General features: G+C 51.3%; 1 protein-coding gene and 1 non-coding gene across 2 annotated transcripts in view; both read right to left on the reverse strand.

Annotated features, from left to right (window-relative positions):
* LOC125089264 (guanine nucleotide-binding protein G(o) subunit alpha) overlaps positions 1-18839 on the reverse strand; it is a 155155-nt gene that overhangs the window by 23977 nt on the left and 112339 nt on the right. The window lies entirely within an intron of this gene.
* Positions 3653-3761, reverse strand: LOC125090042 (U6 spliceosomal RNA). The gene has a single exon (XR_007124152.1). It is a non-coding gene; the product is annotated as a U6 spliceosomal RNA (small nuclear RNA).

The following is an 18839-nucleotide window of genomic DNA, read 5'->3' on the forward strand; positions in this document are numbered from 1 at the left end:
CTTGCTTGGGAGATATTAGCAACACAATTATGGAAGAGGGAAGATGGAAGTTGGACCACCACACACATGGCAGGGGTTGGAAGAAGGCCGGCAAATCTGGAAGAGGGCAGGTGTGGCCGACTGGTGCCTCTCCCCAGGCTTATTCGTTGATACCCCTTCCTGTCTCCTTGTCCCCTTGCTGGAGGCACTTGTTTAGCATTACTTTGATCAGATACCGCCTTTGTTCAAAAAGGAGCATGTCACCCTCCTTCCCGGATCTCAGGGACATGGCCCGGAGCAGTGCCTCAGGTGTCAGAAGACGTGGCCCTGCCTCCAACCTGCTCGGGGACCCTGGGCAAGCCTCAGCTCCTCTCAGGGTCCCAGGGTCCCCAAAGGCGTGAGGACGGGATTGGCTACACCAGTGGTTCTCAAAGTGTGGGTTGCACCCCTGGGGGTCTCCAAAGTCCTTGTGGGGGTCCACAAGATCAAAACTGTGTTCAGGACGACGCTAAGGCACTATATTTGGCTTTTCTAATAGCATCACAGCTTGCACTGACGGTGCAAAAGCCACAGGAGAGAAAACCACTAGCTCCTGAGCCGGAAGCAGGACCACCAGACTGTCCCAGATGCCACCACGCATTCCCGTGGCCAGTCACAGAAGATGCCACTTTTACTTAAGAATGCCCTTGACGAAGTAGTAAAAATCACGAATTAAAGAGCGATCTCTACCCCGAGTACCCAACTTTTTAATATTCTGTGGGATGAAATGGGAAGCATGCATAAAACGCTTCTGCAAACCAAAGGACGATGGTTTTCTGGAGGAAAAGCACTTGCAAGACTGAGCTGCCAGTGAAAATAGTGCCTTTCTTCGTGGGACACCACTTTCATTTAAAAGAATGCCTGACAGACAGACAATGGTGATTCTGATCTGGTCTCTGGAAGACATTTCTAAAAACAAACCAAGCGAGCCCATCATTTCAAGGAAAACAACGAATATATCTGTCACCAAAATGAAAAAAAAAAAAAAATTCCAGCTTTCAAGTGAAAGAATTTTGGAAAATCTGTGTTTACCATCATGATCTTCACAGCTTCCCAGTACCTGGAGGCTTTTCTGATGAGGTGGGTGTTGACATTAACAAACATGAGTTTTAATCCTGTGTGCTGAAACGTGTCAACATTTGGAAGATCCGTGTAACTCTGAACTAGCATTTTCCAAATGCCCCAAATGGTGTTAAAAAATCATGCGTGTGGAGGACAAGGGGAGATGGAGAGGAGAAGGGAGTTGAGGGAAATTGGAAGGGGAGGTGAACCATGAGAGACTATGGACTCTGAAAAACGATCTGAGAATTTTGAAGGGGTGGGGGGTGAGAGGTTGGGGGCACCAGGTGGTGGGTATTGTAGAGGGCACAGATTGCATGGAGCACTGGGTGTGGTGCAAAAATAATGAATACTGTTATGCTGAAAAAATAAAAAAATTAAAAAAAAAATCATGCGTGGTTAAGAGAACCATTCAAAGCGCAAAGCAGATCAATGGATGTTTTCAAGAGACTTTACTTTTTAAGAGCAGGTTTAGGTTTACAACAAAACAGAGAGGAAGGTAGAGGTTTCCTATATAACCCCAGCCCCTCCACTGTCCACATTCCTCACCAAAGTGGTCCATTTGTTGCCAAGGATGATCCGACGTGAATACATCATACTCACCCGAAGTCTGTAGTTAACCTTGGGGTTCACTCTTGGATATTGTACATTCTGTGGATTTGGACAAATTTATAATGCTCTGAATCCAGAATTATGGAATCACACAGAGTATTTCTTCTGCCCTAAAAACCCTCCATGCTCTGCCTATTCATCCCTTCCCCTCCCCCACCCCTGGCAACCACTCTGATCTTTTTACGGTCCCCATTGTTTCGCCTTTTCCGGACTACTGCACAGTTGGAATCATACAGTAGGCAGCCTGTTCAGATCGGCTTCTTTCACTTAGTAATATGTGCATCGAAGCTTCCTCCATCATGTCTTGTGGCTTAAGAGCTCATTTTCTTCCAGTGTGGAATAGTATTCCATTGTGTGAATGGACTAGTTTCCTTCTCCACTCACCTGCTGGAGGGTATCCTGGTTGCTTCCAAGCTTTGGCAGTTATAAATAAAGTTGCTATGAACACTCACGTGCAGGTTTTTGTGCGGACAAAAGTTTTCACATCTTTGGAGACAATATGGAAGAGCCTGATGGCTGGATCCTGTGGGAGGAGTATGTTTCATTTTATAAGAAACTGCCAAACTGTCTTCCAAAGTGTGGCGCCATTTTGCCGTTTCCCCAGCAACGAGAGAGAGCCCCGTGTTCCAGATTTTGGCCACTCTACTAGGTGCATAGTGGTAGCTTGTTGTTTTAATTTGCATTTCCCTGATGACATATGATGTGGAGATGCTGTACGCTCTCTGCCATCTGTACACCTTCTTTCGCGGTGTGTCTGTTAGGAGTTTGGCCCATTTTTTTTTTTTTAAAGATTTTATTTATTTATCTGACAGAGAAAGATCCCAAGTAGGCAGAGAGGCAGGCAGAGAGAGAGAGAGAGAGAGAGAGAGAAGCAGGCTTCCTGCTGAGCAAAGAGCTCGATGCTGGGCTCGATCCCAGGACCCCAAGATCATGACCTGAGCCGAAGGCAGTGGCTTAACTCACTGAGCCACCCGGGCGCCCCATCTTTGGCCCCAGTTTTTTTTAAGTTGGGTTGTTTTCTTACCATTGAGTTTGAAGAATTCTTTGATTATCGTGGACACCAGTCTTCTAGTAAACATGCTTTTAGCAAATATTTTGTCCTGGCCCCTGCTTCTTCTTCTTCTTCTCTTGACGGCGGTCTTCACAGAGCAGTTTTAAATTTCTATGAAGAGCAGTTTATCTACTCCTTTATGGATTGTGACTTTGGTGTTGTGTCTACAAGTCATCGTCGGATCCAAGTTCATCTCGATTTCCTCCTATATTCCCTTTGAGGAGTTTTATAGTGCTGCCTTTTACATTTAGATCTACCTGTGATCCATTTCAAGTTAATTTTTGTGAAAAGTGGAAAGCCTGTATTTAGACTTTTTTTTTTTTTTTGTATGTGATGTCCCAGTTGTTCCAGCAACATTTGTCAAAGAGACTGAGGGATTCTGATGTGACAGCACAGGGACGGGTCCCTGCTATAGTTTCAGACTGCAACCATCCTTTCAGAAACCACCCCTTGTCCAGTTTGGGTAAGTTTCAAAGAAGAATTATCTGAAAAAGCTAGTAAAACATTCCTTCCTTTTTGAAATATGTGTTTATGTGGGGCCAAATTTGATTCCTATTCTTCAACCAAAACAACGAATCATGACAGACTGAATGCAGAAGCACATATGAGAATCAAGCTGTCTTCTATTAAGCCAGCCATTAAAGAGATTTGCAAAAATACAAAACAATGACGTTCTTCTTACTACATTTTTAGAAATCAGCATAATTTTTCATAAAAATGTTGTTTATGTGTAATAGGTTTATCATAGTTATTTTTAAATGAATGAAGATTTAAGATTTTTCTTGGTTTTCATTTTTTTTCAACAAACAAATATTTATTGAGCACCTATTATGTGCCAGGCACTGTTCTAGGAATACCCCCTCCCCAAAGGGAAAAAAAAAAAACAAAACAAAACAAGACAGAAGCAGAAAATAAAATGTGGAACGCTTCACAAATTTGCGTGTCAGCCTTGTGCTGAGGCCATACTAATCTTCTCTGTATCATTCCAATTTTTCGGTATAGGTGCTGCTGAAGTGAGCACTCTTGGTTTTCATTTCTAATGCAATTAAACTTGATAGCTGTAGCCTACATAAAGAAAATTGGGGTCCTCCATAATTTTTTAAGAGTTTAAAGGGGTCCCCAAACCAACAAGTTTGAGAACCACTAGACCAGATCATTCTTTCTCAAACATTCTCCCCTAGCATCTTTATAACTTCTACAAAAGTCCTGTTTCATCTATGACTACCAGTTATTGATTTTCTTGGACACATCTTTGTGCTTTATAAGCCTCATATCCTTACAGTCAATGAAAAGCCTGCGTGAAGTATTCAAAAATGGAAGACACCCATGAGAACGACAACAGCGAAAGCTGACACTAACGTTAAATTCTCACAGGATCCCGCTGCCTGCTGAAGGCTTTCGGCCTGAAGCTGTTTTGTCTTTGTTAACAAGGGGGAGAGTTCAGAGGTGTTAAGGGGATACTAGCGCGAGCCTGAAACTTTCTTCTTGAGCTTCGCAGGCTGACCGAGAGGAAGGAATCGCGTTCTGACTCGGCGAAGCTGTGTTAGTAAACGTAGTGACTCTGTCCACCATCTCCTCTCAGCACTCGCACCATCTCATTGCACAGAAGGGCAGCACACATCCCCCACCCCGGGCATGGGGGCTCCCCCAGCAGGGTAAGAGGGAGCTGATGAGGGCTCCACCTGCATAAGTGTGACTGAGTCACACCACCCCCCCGAGGGCTGAGAGGTGGGACACAGAGCCACAGCCAATACCTCTCGGTTAGAAAATGGAGAATTGCAAGTTTTTGCCAGTGGTGGTGGATAGCTGCCAGCGCTGGGGTTCAGGAGGAACCTCTGGGGTGAGGGTCCAGGGCAGGCCAAACCAACCGGGTCCAGAGGATCAGCAAGTCCAGGCTACTGCTGTGTCCAGGGTGAGCACTGGAGCTGGGAATACCGTCCCCCACACAGAGACACACTCACGGACATGCCTGCCAAGGAGGGGTCCCGAGACATAACCACAGTAGCCAATATTTAGCGAGCATTCCCGTGGACTTTAGTTCATTTAATGTTCGTAAGTATTACCGTTTGGTCCTTTTATAAAGAGACAAACCAGAGGTCAATGGGCTGTGAGATGGCCCAAGGTCACTCAGCTGGCAGGTTGGTGCGGCTGGGATTTGAACACCAGCTCTCTGGCTCCAGAGCTTGCACAGCCCTGCTTCCCAGGTCATGCTCTGGGGGCACAACTGAGGCCTGGGTAAAGGAGGTAGGGCCTTGTCCGAGGTCACCCAGCAAGCCTGGGGGCAGCGCCGGCCTGAGTCCTGGTCTCCTGGCTTCTCCTTGAGGGCGGGGTCTGGGAAGGCTGCCACCCTGGGCTTCCCTGAGCCCCACCGCTAAGGGGACAGTGCTCCCAGGCAGTGCCCACTCCGGGACCCAGTGTTAGCATGTTGATGCTGGCACTGTTTACACATGAGGTGGGTGGGATGGCAACAGGTGGTAAAAAACAAGGGTGACAAATAGTCTCGTCAACCAAACGCTGGTGAGGCAGAGTGGCAGCCGTGGCTGTGCCCCAGCTGGGCTGGGCAGGGCACCAGTGGGCCACCCTGGGGGTGGCTGGAGGCGGAAGGCATGGTGGGACCAGGCTGGAGGCCGGCTCCCCGGCCCCCAGTGCCTGGTCTTGAGACAGGAGCATGGGGCAGGGAGGGTGGGAATTGGGTGAAGGGGGCCTGTCTCTCACGTGAGGTCAGCAGTGAGGGGAGGATGGAGCACTGCACCCCGTGGGGTCTGCAGGCAGCTCGGGGCCAGAGGGATGAGAGCTGCTCCATCCTGGGTGCCACCTCAGAGGCTCTCTCCAAGGCGTGGTACCAGGGTACATGGCCTCCCCTCCCTTGAGGCCCTGCTGTCCTTGTCTTCCTGACATTGACCCTGGGTGATCAAGGGCATGGGGTAAGGACAAGGCCCTAGCTGCACAGACCTGGGCATGGGAGGGTGGTCAGGGGCCTCAGAGCCTGAGGCTCAAGTCTGCTGCACAGGGCTCACTGAGGAGAGGGTGGGCGGTGGAACACCCCTACCCCCGTGGGATGAGGTGTGCAGGGGCTCAAGCCAGCCCTCACAATCTGAAATGGCAGGGCCTCAAAGGAGGCCAGCTGGTGCTTCCTGGGCTCAGGTTCCTCTCCCCTCCCAGACCACTCTTGCTTTCTTCTGTCCCTCTGTCTCCTCTCTCTCCTTTCCCACGTCCTCTGCTCTGGTCCCAGCCAGGGTAGAAGCCAGCCCCATAGCACCTCTGTCGGGGTTAGGAAAAAGGAGTTCTTTCCTCCAGGCTACACAGCCTGGTAAGGGGAAGGTGGGCTTCGTTTCAGCCCTCTCGTGGCCGCTGGGTTAGAGACCCTTCTGCAGGCCACCACCTGCCCTGTAACTGAACTAGAGTTGATGGAGTATGAAAGTGAAGTGCGTCGCCTGTCGGCCAAGCCTCCCAAGATGTAAGTGTGTCTCCCTGAGTGCACGTGATGACAAAGTCCTGGGCGGCGGTAGTGCCATAAGATGGAAAGAGCTGGCCCATGAATCACCATGCGGAGGAGAGCCACCCACCCAGAGCACTGCCCTAGACTATCAGATGGGCAGAAAAGAACCTTCTGTTGCGTTTGAGCCAGGAAACGCTGGGGATGATCGTGATAGGAGCCAGGGGTGGCCTGTCTCTGTGTCCTGCTACTGTTCCTCCTCTCCTGCTTCCTGGACAGGAAACAGATTGCCCTCTCAGAGCCGGGGAAGGGCAGAGGCCTGTTTTCTGGAATATCAAAAAATCTGTGATCCCGCTCCTCTCCCCTGCAAACAGGAAAGGGGGCCCCAGAGCAGCGCCTCCTGGGCCTCAGCCACTCACATACCTGCCACAGGCATAACTTTCGTTCACCACTGCATCTGCAGAACCCCTGTGGGGTACACAGCAGATGCGCAAAAATGATGTGAAAATTCGGCTGGGTTTGGATACCACCTGTGCCACAACTGACTTCATGATTTTCTTTGGACTTATACCTACTTAAACTTATTTTAAGAGAAAGGAAATGTAGTATCACTAACAATAATATATTCAGAAGTATATTCTATAGGTTAGTTTTTTTTTTCAAAGATTTTATTTACGTATTTGAGAAAGAGAGAGAGAGAGACAGAGTGCGTGTGCAGGCTCACAAGCAGTGGGAGAGGCAGGGGGGAGAATGAGAGAGAGAGAGAGAGAGAACAAGAGAATCTCAAGCAGACTCCACACTGAACCCGTAGCCCAACATGGGGCTCCATCTCACGACCCTGAGACCATGACCTGAGTTGAAATCAAGAGTCAGACGCTTAACTGACTGAGTCACCCAAGTGTGCCAGTTTTTATCTTTTTCTAATATGCACTGATGTTAAGAACTACTGAAATAGAAATCAACATGTGCATCCAGCATGCTAGCTAAGTCTGCCCACTTCCTCCACTTGGGGAGCAGCTTCCCACAGCAAGCAGCATAAAGCAAGCACCCAGCCGGTGTGTCCTTGGGACTCGGAATGGAGCAATGAATCCGGCTCCGGGCCCTAGGCAGCGGGCTGGGAACATCCCCCCATTCTGCCTGGCTTTGACTCTTTCCCACCAGCAGGGCCTTGGGTTGGGGTTCTGTGGGGCTTGGAGGATCACCCAGACTTCTTGGGAGCGTGCACTGCCTCCTGGGGACAGCACAGGGTGGGAGTGGGCACACCGTGGGCCCCAGGTCTCCTCGGCCACAGACTTCCTGTTTCCTTCTCTGTCTCAGCCTCCCTCCTTGTTCCCTGGTTTTGGCTCCACGAGGGAATGGGCTCACCGGTGGTTGCAGGTTCCAAGGAGCGTGTAGCATTCTCACTGGAAGGGACAGGGCACCTGCTTTTCTGTCCTGACAGATGCCCCCGTCTCCCCACCCCCATCAGCCAACTTGTGGCCTCAACTTTGTTGAGATGACTGCCCAAACTGCTCAGACACAGATGCAGGAGAACCAGGGCCTCTGGCCTGCTAAGGAGCTTTGTTGTCATGGGTACTTCGGGTCTCCTAGCTGCCAATGTCCTCTTAAAGGGGAGCGCAAAGGTAAGTGCCCAGCACCAAGGCCAGCAGGGAAGACAGAAGGAAGGAGGAAGGGACACCCATCCTGCCCACCTGTCTCTAGCAGCCTTTTGGCTAAGTGGGGTCTTCCCCTCCAATGAGGTGGGTGTCCTCCAAGCAGGGGCTGTAGGACTCTTCTCTTGGCATGCTGATGGGGACCAGGGAAAAACCACTCCTTCCAGGGAACCACCGAATCCAAATCTAGAATTGCCCCTTAACAAGCCTCTGGGCCCTCACCTAGCCACCAAATTAACTTCAGCAAAACCCCCCAAAAGAAAACCACTGTGGGTTTCATTCCACATTACGACTTGACCTTCTGAAAAAGTGGGGATGGGCAATGTGGTCCTGACTCCACTTCTGTTGACCCTCCAACCCCCTCCCCCACCATTCCTCCCTTGGGGCCTTCTTTCTCCCTCTAGCTTCCACCTACACAATGCTCTGGCCTCCCATCCTAAGCCCATCCCTGACACCAATGCCCCCTGCAAGCCACCGTCCTCCCTGCTTCCTCCGTTTGTCCTGCCACCTCCCTGCCTACCTCCGGTGGGGGCTTTCACTGCCCTCCCCATCCCCTGCTGCTGTCTGCTCACTTCTCCTCTCTCGGGATGCTGGGTCCTATAGATGCTACTTCCTGGTCAAGGTGCTGTCTTCTAAGTCATGTGAGTCTACTGTGGGCTGTCTCCCGTGTGGGCCTCTGTCCCTCTACCCAACATTTAAGTTGCTGAGAAGGCTCAGTCCTCAAACACCTTCTCCCTGGGTGGGATGTCAGCGGATCCTCCTCTGTGCAGGGGGCTGCTGAGTGGCTCCACCTGACCTCTGGTGGGTTTACTGGCTCCTCCACTTGGCTCAGCATGTTCCCAGTCTATCCCACCCTCTCCCCTACACCTGGGTTCCTGGGCCACTGTCTCCATCACTGCCTTCCTTCCCGTCTTAGTCCTGTGATGGCTGCCAAAGTAGCACATGACTGTGACTATTTCCTTAATTTTTTAAAAAATGACCTCAAATGGACTAATTTTAAATAATCAGTTTATCCTAAACAATAACATCCATGAAATCAGAGGTCTCTGTGTTAATTTAATACATAAAAGTCCTCCAATGAAAGCTGTTGGTCTGTAGGAACAGCCCCAGGAATGCCCGCGCCACTCCACGGGGACACATGGCCCTTGTGCAGTGGTAATTCTGTGCTTCCGGTCACGCAAACCAGACACCCCAAAGCCAGCTCCATTCTCTTCCCTTGTTCTGTCCCTCCAGCCAGTCTGATTCCCAAGAACTGTCATTTGCCCTGAGAAAGGTCTGAACTCAGACCCTCCCCATCTCCCTGCAAGGTCACCCTTGTCTGTGGATGACAGCAGGGGTCTAGCCCAACCGGTCTCCTGGCCTCCAGCCTGTTTCTTTAATCTACTGTCAAGAAAGCATTTACTCACACCTCAGCCCTCCACGGCTCCCACATTTTGGAACCAAGGCTGCCCTACTGGAACTCATTCCATTACCCCCTGCCTCTCAGCCCCCTCACCACCCTGCCGCCCTCCGTTCGAAGGAATTGGGTAGCGACCTTCGCAGACAGGGACATGTAGAGCGGAGGGAATGGATGGCACAGAGACCCTGGTGGGCAATCAGGAGGGTGGGGGACAAGTCAGGGGAAGCAAGTGGGAGGTAGGGGCATGAGGTCACTGCGTTCCCCACGCTGTGTTCTTATCCAGGGTGCGTGAGAACCCAGGGTCTGGATGGGTGTGCTCTGGGAACCGGGCATGGCTTAAAGCATGCCGTGTGGGTGTGCGTGTGTGCATGGAGATGGATATGAATGCATAGAGATGGGTATCGGCAATATGAGAGAGTTACAGAACCGGAAGTCAGCCTGGTCAAGCTGTCTTTGTGAGCTAACCCAGGGTGCGCAAAAGGAGGGGCACAAAGGAGCTTCTGAGGGAATCCTGCGCATCATACCTGGAGCGACTCTATCCAGAGAGCAGAACCGTATCCTGCGCTTTGGGTGGCTGGCTCCCTGGGCCAGCTGGCCCCTGGCCCTCCCACCTTCCAAGTTGAAAGGGACTGGGGTTGTGCCTCTTCCAGGAGTCTGGGAGGGAAGGGGCGGGCCTTGTCCTCCTTTTGGGCCTTAGAGGCTGGCAGGGAGGAGTCCCAGGAGGGAGTGGCCCCTCCCCAAGAGGATGCTGGGGGCTATTACACAAGAACCAGGCCTGTTTCTATAGCACAGGGGGAGACTGGGGTGGGGCGATGCCTACAGCCAGTCCAGGCCACAGCTCTGCCCAGTAAGTGCCCCTAAGATGGCCCAGGCTGGACAAAAGCTCATTCTTCAAGGGCAAGGCCGTTGCTTCAATTAGCTCTCCTCCCAGGAGCGGGTCCACTGATCCCCTAAAAGGCGCAGCAGGCTTCCGAGGGCTGTGGCCCCCTGCGGCCCCAAGCCTTTGCTCCAGTCCCAGCCACATTGTGCCCAGAGGCCCCATGCTGCTCTTTTCACTCCCTTTGCCTGGCCAGCGGTAGGCGATGCCTTTGAAGTCGGTCCTCTGTTCCAATTGGAAACTTTGTTCAGAACCAAAATTAGAGAGGCTGCACAATCAGCTTGCAATTTAAAATGCCACCCAGGCCTCTCCCTAACCCCCCCTTTGCAAAATGTCATCTTAATTAGATGGAGCCAGGCTTCATGTTTTCCGAATTTCAAGGTAATTTCTCTAGGACATTTCTCCCCTTGTAGTTATTTTTACCTTCGGCATAAGGCGGGGGCAGGAGGTAACGTGAGGCCCATCTGCTGGCTGTGTGCACCTCCATCCTCCAGCCACTGGCGTTAGCTGCTCCCTCCAACACTCCCCAGCTCCCCAGGAGGCTGAACACACTGATCTGTGAGCTTTCCTGGGATGTCTGTTGAGGGTTTTTCCTCTGTTTAATTCACCATAACACCTTCTGGACCTCTCTGCCAGGCAAGGGGCTCTGCTAGGGGTTGGGATGGAACACTGCAGAGGCTGGCTGGCTTGGCCAGCACTGTCCCCGGTCAGTTTTTACCCAGCCATTCATCTGGGGGCCCAGCCCCTTCCTCACTCAGCCTGTCACTTGCTTTCCTGCTCCCGCCCGCTGCCCTGCCCCGCGTACTTGAAGGAGCGTCCCCAAAGTGTGGGCCACTGGGGACCCTATATTATGCCACTGAGTTACACCTGGGAGGTTTCTAATTCTCCTTCAAGGATTCTAAGTAGTCGTGGGTAAGAAAGTCTGTTTGGTGCCATGAAGTTTTTGACGCCCTTGAACATGCTAATCATCTCCTTGGACCAGAGAGGGCAGGCTGCTTAGGATGGGTTTCCTCCGGGCTCCCAAGGCATTTTACAAATGCTGATCCACAACCCCAACCTACTTTCAAGGAGCACATCAGGGAAGTCTCCCATCATGGGCTGAATGGTGTCCCCCCTCCCTGCTGGATTCATATATTGAAGCCCTAACCACCCAGTATCTCAGAATGTGACTGTACTTGGCGGTCGGGGGGTTCTTTAAAGGGGTAATTAAGTTAAAGTGAGGTCTTCAGATTGGGAGCGAATCTATTATGGCTGGTGTCCTTAGGAGGAGATTAGGACACACACAGAGAGGGGAGACCATGTGATACAGGGAGAAGACGGACATCTACAAGCCAGGGAGAGGGGACTCAGTGGAAATCACCTCTGATGACACTAAAATCTCAGATTTTTAGCCTCCAGAACTGTGAGAAAATAAAGTCCTATTGTTCATGCCACCCAGTCTATGGCATTTTGTTTAGGCAGGCCTAGCAAATTAACACAGCTTCCAAGAATGGGCTCTACTTCGGGCTGGAAGCAGGGGTTCTCTCTCCATCATTCCGAACTCTACCCACAAAGCAGTGCAGGATCTGAGTCCTGCCTCCTCTTAAACCTCATTCTGAGGCACCCTTGCCCTCACTTACCACCTGCCAGCCACCCTGCCCCCTTTCTAGGCTTTGCAACACACGTGCAAGTTCATTTCCACCTCAGGGCCTTTGCACAGCTCCTCTTGCTACCTCAAGTCTGCAAGACTGGCTCCTTGCTTCTTCTTCCAATCTCAGTTTAGTATATGTGCTGCCTGAGCAAGGGCTTCTGGTCTCAGTTTAAATATAACTCCTAGAGAAAGCTCTTCCTGACCACACCCTTCCCTTCTGAAGCAGGTGCTCCTTGCTGTCCCCTTGCCAGTCTTCTTTTCTTGAATAGCACTTATCACAACATGTAATTATGTATATTTGTTTCCTCGGTGACTCTTTCTCTTCCTAGAACGATGGTGAGCTCCAAGAGGGTAGGGCCGCATCTGCCCTGTTGCCCATTTGGTTCATTCACGAGGTGCTGCTTGTGGAATGAATGAATTCTAGGCCATAAGTGGAGATGGATACCAGGTGCCACCCCCTCATCCTTGGGAGGCCCAATAGCACAAGGAGCTGAAGGTGGGGCAAGAAAGCAGAGAAAGGACCACCCAAAGCCTACCCTCAAGGTCACTGCTCAGCTCAACAGGCAATGTAGGGAAAAAAGTGAGGTTATGGGACAGACCGGTGATGAGCCAACACGCCGCAGGTATGAATGGAAATATGATGCCGGGTGACCCCCACCTGTCCTGGACATCTCCAGGGCAACTGCAGGCAAGTGTGCTGGCCCTATTCCAGCAGAGGGAGGCAGCCTCCTCCGCAGGGCCTCCCTCTGCCAGCTGAGCAACGACAACCACATCTGTGTGTGGAATGCACATGCACCCGTTCGTAGCCAGTCCGAGATGGGCGCTCAGAGAGGTTCTGCACCTGAGTCATGCCGGGGCCGGGGCCATTTGCAGGGTGAAGGGGTGTTGGCTCTCGCCTCTCAATTCCAAACCCTCTGATATTCCTCTAAAGAGACTGTCTGGCTTGGAACATAGGGATCCTCCGCTTTTCCAAAGTTCACATTATGCCACTTCTCTCTTACGAAAGACCCATGTTAGCACCTGTTTTCTCTAACCGGAAGTCATCCGAGGAGGATTTTCACTTTTACAGAAACAAACAAACAAAAAAGGCGCAAAGCAAAACCAGCATTCAGCACTTCTTTTGCAGGGAGCCCTGACAGAGGCAACACGTACCCTGAGGAGAGAGCGAGAGCGGCCCCACCAGGCTCCTTCCCTGGAAACTGCAGCCCGCATCTCAGCCGCCATCGCTTTGAACGTGTCTCTGAGCCCGTGCTATTGCCATTCATTTTGTGTGCCCATTAGCAAGACGCGTTTCAACGTATCAGAAACGCCTGAAAACAAGGTTATTTTGGGCGTCTGCAAATGCTCAAAACTTTTCCCATATAAATTCATAGTAATTGCTTCTTTGCTTTATGTCTTTGCTTACAAAAGGTTTCATAAGAATGCTCTGTTTTTGCGTAGTGGGGGAAACCTGTCCTGCAAATGGAAACTGAAGAAAGAACGTGAACTTCACTAAAGTGGAGAATGTTTGCCAGCATTAAAAAGAGAGAGAGAGAAGGAACTTGTAGACCAACTTTGGAGCCTAACTCTGTAGTTATGTCCACACGGGCTCAGGTCCCAAAAAGTTAATGTAAATTAAAAAAAAAAAGTGATGTTATGTTCAGTGCATCTAGTAGAGCCCTTATTTTGAACAGTAAAGAAACACATTTTCATTAATAGAAAATCAAGGTCTCTCCCTGGATCCGCAGAATAAATGACGAACACCTCGAGATGTCCAGCTCGAAGAGGGACAAGTGCTCTGCCTGCCTGGGACGGCCACAGGTCTTGGTCATCCCTAGAGACAAGACTGGAACTGGGGGCAAGGACTCGAGCAAGGAGAGAACAGAACACAGGTGTCCAGCTGATGGGCCATGTCCCTGAGAAACAAGTGAGGCAGAGACAAGGGGCTCACTGAAGTCTGGAGTGACGGGATCTCAGCCTCACACCCCAGCCCCGAATAAGGGTAGTACTGAGTAGCTCTTACCACCTTCTAGGGTACGTGTTTCCTTGGACCCTGAGCTCCTGCGACACCAGACTCCTTGCATTTAGGATGTACCACTGAGCTGGGCACACAGCAGGGACTCAGTAAACATTTGCTGAACAGATGAACTTGGTAGGTAAAGAGTAAAAAAGCATTGTACCAGGGGGCTGGGAGACTTGGGGCATAAAGAAGTATTTTCCCTGCTGCGGCCTTCCAGGCTGCTTTCCTCTGCTGTGTTCTGTAACGTAAGGGAGCTGTACCAGGTCGACCAGAGGTGGGAAGCTGGCTTCAACTTGAGGACCAACTCTGATGGAGCTGTTGGCTCCCTGGGGCACTGGTTACCCGAGAGGAGTCAGGCGAGGCTCAGTGCTGTGACAGATAAGCAGGGGCTGCTGGAGTCAAGGGCTGGGGGTCAGTGGTAGGCCACACACCCCATCTCTGCCTCTCTTTGAATGTGATCATATCTGAGGTCACTGGTACCATCTCACTCCGAAATGCTGCAATTGGCAGGCAAGCACTTAACAAGTTCTACCATCACGAAGGGCTCTCTGGCCCCAGAGGGTGAAGGCTTCACCCAAGGCCTTGCCGCCTAAGATGCCAACTGCAGCTCTGCTGCCTCTAGGCTGGGCTTCCCAACCTTGCCCGTGTTATAGAAAATGATGGCATCTGTACAGCACCTTGCAGTAAATGTAAGAGAGGGTTCCTTGGGCGTGCCCGTAGAGCATTTCATGCCCCAGGACATGACGGTGGAGAGTGTCTGCTCTGGGAAGGCTCTGCTCCAGCTTTCATTCCTGGCTCTCTTCTGGGGTCCTATCCTAGGCTCTGGAGCACAGTCAGCTGCTGAATGGGCTTCGTTGTGTCAGTCTGGAATGCAAGACTGTGCTCCCCTCTTGGGGAAGGAGCTGTGTCTTCTCTTGGTGCACCCCACCCCAGCCATGGGCCTGAGCACAGAGCTGGCCACCCAAAAGGTGGGGCTGAAGTCATGTGAAATAGTCCGGAAGTGGCAGAATTAGTAGGTGAAGGCTCCTTATGACGCCTGTGGCCCTTTTCCATGGATTTCACCTTGATTGGCCCTCAGTGGTCCTGTTTCAGGTTAGGGGGAGTTCCAGAAATGGCACTGGGAGGTCCATGAGCTAAAGCTGGGAAGCTAGATGACATGCCCTGGGTTTGTGCTGGATGGACGCTGGCCACAGCATTTTATTCTCCCAGAAAAATTTGAGGTGGAATTATTTATAGATAGGAAAAAAGTGTTTTTCCATGATTTCACTCAATTAATTAGAAGCAGCTGTTTTTAATAATTTGGGGGCATGGAAGAAAAGGGAAATGTCAGGGCAAGGCGTACATCTAAAGTTAAGGACGCAGGTTAGGGGAGGAAAGGATACACACAGTGATGGTCATCAGCAGGGCGGGAAGCGGGCGGGCGGGCTGTGCTCGAGGCCCTTTCTGAGCAGCAGCCAGTGTGGGACGCCCCAGCACCCAGGGCACCGCTGACCATGGAAAGGGGTTAGACTTTTATTTTGGGTGTGGTGGGAAGCCACAGGAGGGTGGCGGGAGAGCCAGAAGTGAGGCCACAGAGAGCACAGAAGGATTTCACTGCAGTTATCTATGCTTCTTCATCATACAATTTAGGAAAGTGAGGCACAGGGTCTGCTCAAGGCTATAGGGTCAATGGTGGCTTAGCTGGTAGCTCCCAGCACGGAGGTGGGGGCAGGTGGTGGTGGACCCGCCTCCCTCCACCGCAGTGGGAGAGGCCACAGTTCGCAATGCCAAGCAGCCGGGGCCCAGGGAACCTCAGCCTGCTGGGGCTGGCCCCGGTGTCCCTGAGAACTGCAGACTGCCGGGGGCGGGCATGGTGTGGTGGTGTCAGTGGGGCTAGAAGCAGCAGATTCTGAGCACCCTGAGAAGACTGCTCAGGTCTTCCAGACAGCAACACTGGGAGCTGAACCTGCCCTTGGAGACCAGGCCTTCTTAGCCTCTCTGTCTTCATCTGTAAAATGGGGATGATAATAGCACCTCATTGCATGCTGTGGGTTTTAAGTGAGTTATTGTAGTCAAGTGCTGAACCCTTCCATCACGTGCAATGGCTGAGCTGTGTTCCACTTGGAAGAAATGCATAGTAAAAAAAGTTTAAGTCAGGAGTCTAGCTAAAAATAACTCACCAAAACAAAACAGAAAAATCACAATGGCCAAAAAAACCCCAAAAACCAAAAAACCAAAAACCAAAAAACCCCCAAACCAAAAACTGCCAGTCTCTCTTTACACACAGAAACACACAAAGCAATAATGAAAAAAATCACCTGCTTAAGTAAGTGCTTAGAGAGTCAGCAGAAACATGGTCCTGCCTCTATGGCCTCTTCCTCCTCTGGATAAGCAACCGAGAGCAAGGCCAAGGGAAATGGAGGCTGAGAGATCTCTGAGCTGGAAGCTAGTGCTGGAGCGTGTCTAGATCTTCCCGATCCCAAAACCCGTGCTATCAGCTCTACTGCACGTCCTCTGGAAGAGCCTTGATCTTCAAAGGCACAACCGAGTCACCTCAATGGACGTCATGAAGTGTGTTACACAGTCCCGTCATACTCCCGGGGGCTCGAAATGGAAAAGCCTCCCTCAACTGTATTGCTCAGGGGCCCACAGCTCCATGTTCTAGGCCCCTGTAGCACTGAGAGCGTTAGCATGGCCGCACTGGCCAGTACCGATCAGTCAGCATCAGCTGGCCTGGGCTCTTATGGCCGCAGAGACTGACTTCAGGGCACTGGGCAGTCCAGGGGGATGTGGCCTCACGCTCAGCTGTGACAGAGCCACTGGGCGGAGAGTGGGCCAGGGAGAACTAGGTCCCTGGACAATCAGTAGGGGCAGGGGCTGGGCTTCTGGAATAGATGCTGAAGATGCCTGGGAACCCCGACGAGTTAGCGGGAGACGGTCAGACCCTAATTTGTAAAATGAGGCTTAGGTAGAACTCCTCTCCTTGGTGGTTCATTGGGAGCCCTGAAACCATCCAGGCAAACACAGGGACACCTATGGTCCTGCCACAGACACACGCCATCAGCTCCATCAGGCGCTGCGGGGCCAAAAGCAGGGGGTGATTTTTCTGATACTTAAGTAATTTCTACACACCCAATCTGGTGCTTGAACTCATAACCCCAAGATCAAGAGTTGCATGCTCAACTGACTGAGCCCGCCAGGTGCCCCTAAAAGATATTCTTTTTGCTTCTCTGGGATAAGCCAAACAGGGAATCATCCCATTTCACACAGGAGAAAGCTGGAATCTGGAGGTGAGTATTTTACCCAGTGAGACAGCTGGAGGGGGGTAACCCTATGGTTTGGTCTGGGCTCTGCCACTAACTGTGTGACCTCACCAAGCCCTAGCAGCCCAATCTGCTCAATAGTTCCAACTTCTTGGGGGTGTCATAAGGATCCAGGGGTGAATATAAGCCATTTAGACAGTGCGACACATGGCGGCCAGCAGAGGTCAGCGGCGGCAGAAGGCAGGTGGCTTCCACCCTGACTTCAAGCCGCCTCCCATTCACCGCATCTGCTTCTTTTCAATCCTTCCCATTGTGAGAGCACAGTCTCGCTGTTGTCCCTAGTTGCTGGTTTTTCTTCTCTGAGCTCTAATTTCCACGAGGACTACTCTTCTCAAAGGCTTCAGCTAGCCTCCTACACACTCCACATAGTAGGTCTTTCATGGAACCTTTTCAGGATTATAAGTGGCCCCTCCAAGGGGGCTTTGAGAAACCTAGAGGCTCTCTCCTTCAAGAAAGCACACAGCCCAAAATACACAAAACCACACGCACCGTATCTACACATCCAAATGCGTGTGTGTGAGCGCACACACACACACATGCACACCCCAATTTTCCTTCTCTTTTGGGGGTTATAGCCGCAGAATCTCTGGTTAGGAACCTGGCATAAAACACAGGGATGCACATGGTTTCTAAGCCGCAAGCTTTGTGCTGATTGTCTGGGGTCCTGGGAAACAGGGCTAGTCTCTCCCAGTGGAGGAGGAAACCCGGACACGTTGCCGGTGTGACTGTCCCCATCTGCTGAAGATGCTGGGCCCTCACCACACGCTGCTGCAGGAGGCTCTTTGGCCGGGACCCCATGCAAGTTTAATAACGTTCTCAAGTCTTGGTGCTACATAAATATAAATGCGTTTCCCGCTCCGAGGCTTCAGTTCTCAGGGGGAGGCTTTCAGAAATCATTCCCGGAGTTATTTGATAAACTAAGTAGACAGATTATTGGAAAAAGTGATTCAGAGGCAAGAACGAAAGAAGAAAAGGAAGCGCTGGGAGGGGCCCTGGAAGAAGAGAAGGCGAGGCACGGGGCACTGGTGGGGCCGGAGCTGGGACCGCTGGCCCCGGGCACAACGGGGCAGTTGCGGCTCTGGTCACATGCAGCGGCCATGCCAGGCCCTTTCTGAAAAGGCTTTTCTTTGAGAAAATTAGACGCTGACTGGAGGAAGCAGGCCCAGGGCCCCACCTCCCCAGAGTGGGGTTCACCTCCATTAACCTTTCCGTAAAGAACCAGAAAAGCCTTCTTTCTCCACAGACAGCCAAGAAAGGGGCTTCACCTCGGAAGTAAAGACGAGAAGGTTCACCTGCATTGTGCGCTCTGAACCACCCTGGGGCTGCTGGCCTGCCTTTGGAGTCAGGCGGAGCTGGGGCTTGGTCCTGGTCTCTTGTCATCTATCAGCTGTGTGATCACGGGCAAGGCACTCACCCTTTCTGAGCCTTATCTGTAAAATGAGGATGATCACAGACTCAGCACGCTCCTCTGGGCGGGTGAGCATTCTTGGACTTCAGTCCTCTCTGTCCTGCTTTCAGAAGTCCTGCCTGATCTGTGTACCAACTCTGCCCTTCAGTGCACACTGGGTTTTTGTTGTTGTTGTTGTTTTTTACTTGACTCACTTCTGAAAAAAGTTAAGTCCTGATTTGGGACTTCTAATATCTTGGCGATCATGAGCTGAATAGGCTACATATTTTTTGGAGTCGTCTGAAAACAGATATATCACTATTACAATGAAGCAGGCCAGTCACAGTAATAATAGAAGCAACAGGGTCTGGCACAAACCTCCCTTTACCGGGGTAGCTGGTACTGCCCTGCCATCAG

The sequence above is a fragment of the Lutra lutra genome, chromosome 17 (assembly GCF_902655055.1).
Source record: "Lutra lutra chromosome 17, mLutLut1.2, whole genome shotgun sequence".
NCBI lineage: Eukaryota > Metazoa > Chordata > Mammalia > Carnivora > Mustelidae > Lutra > Lutra lutra.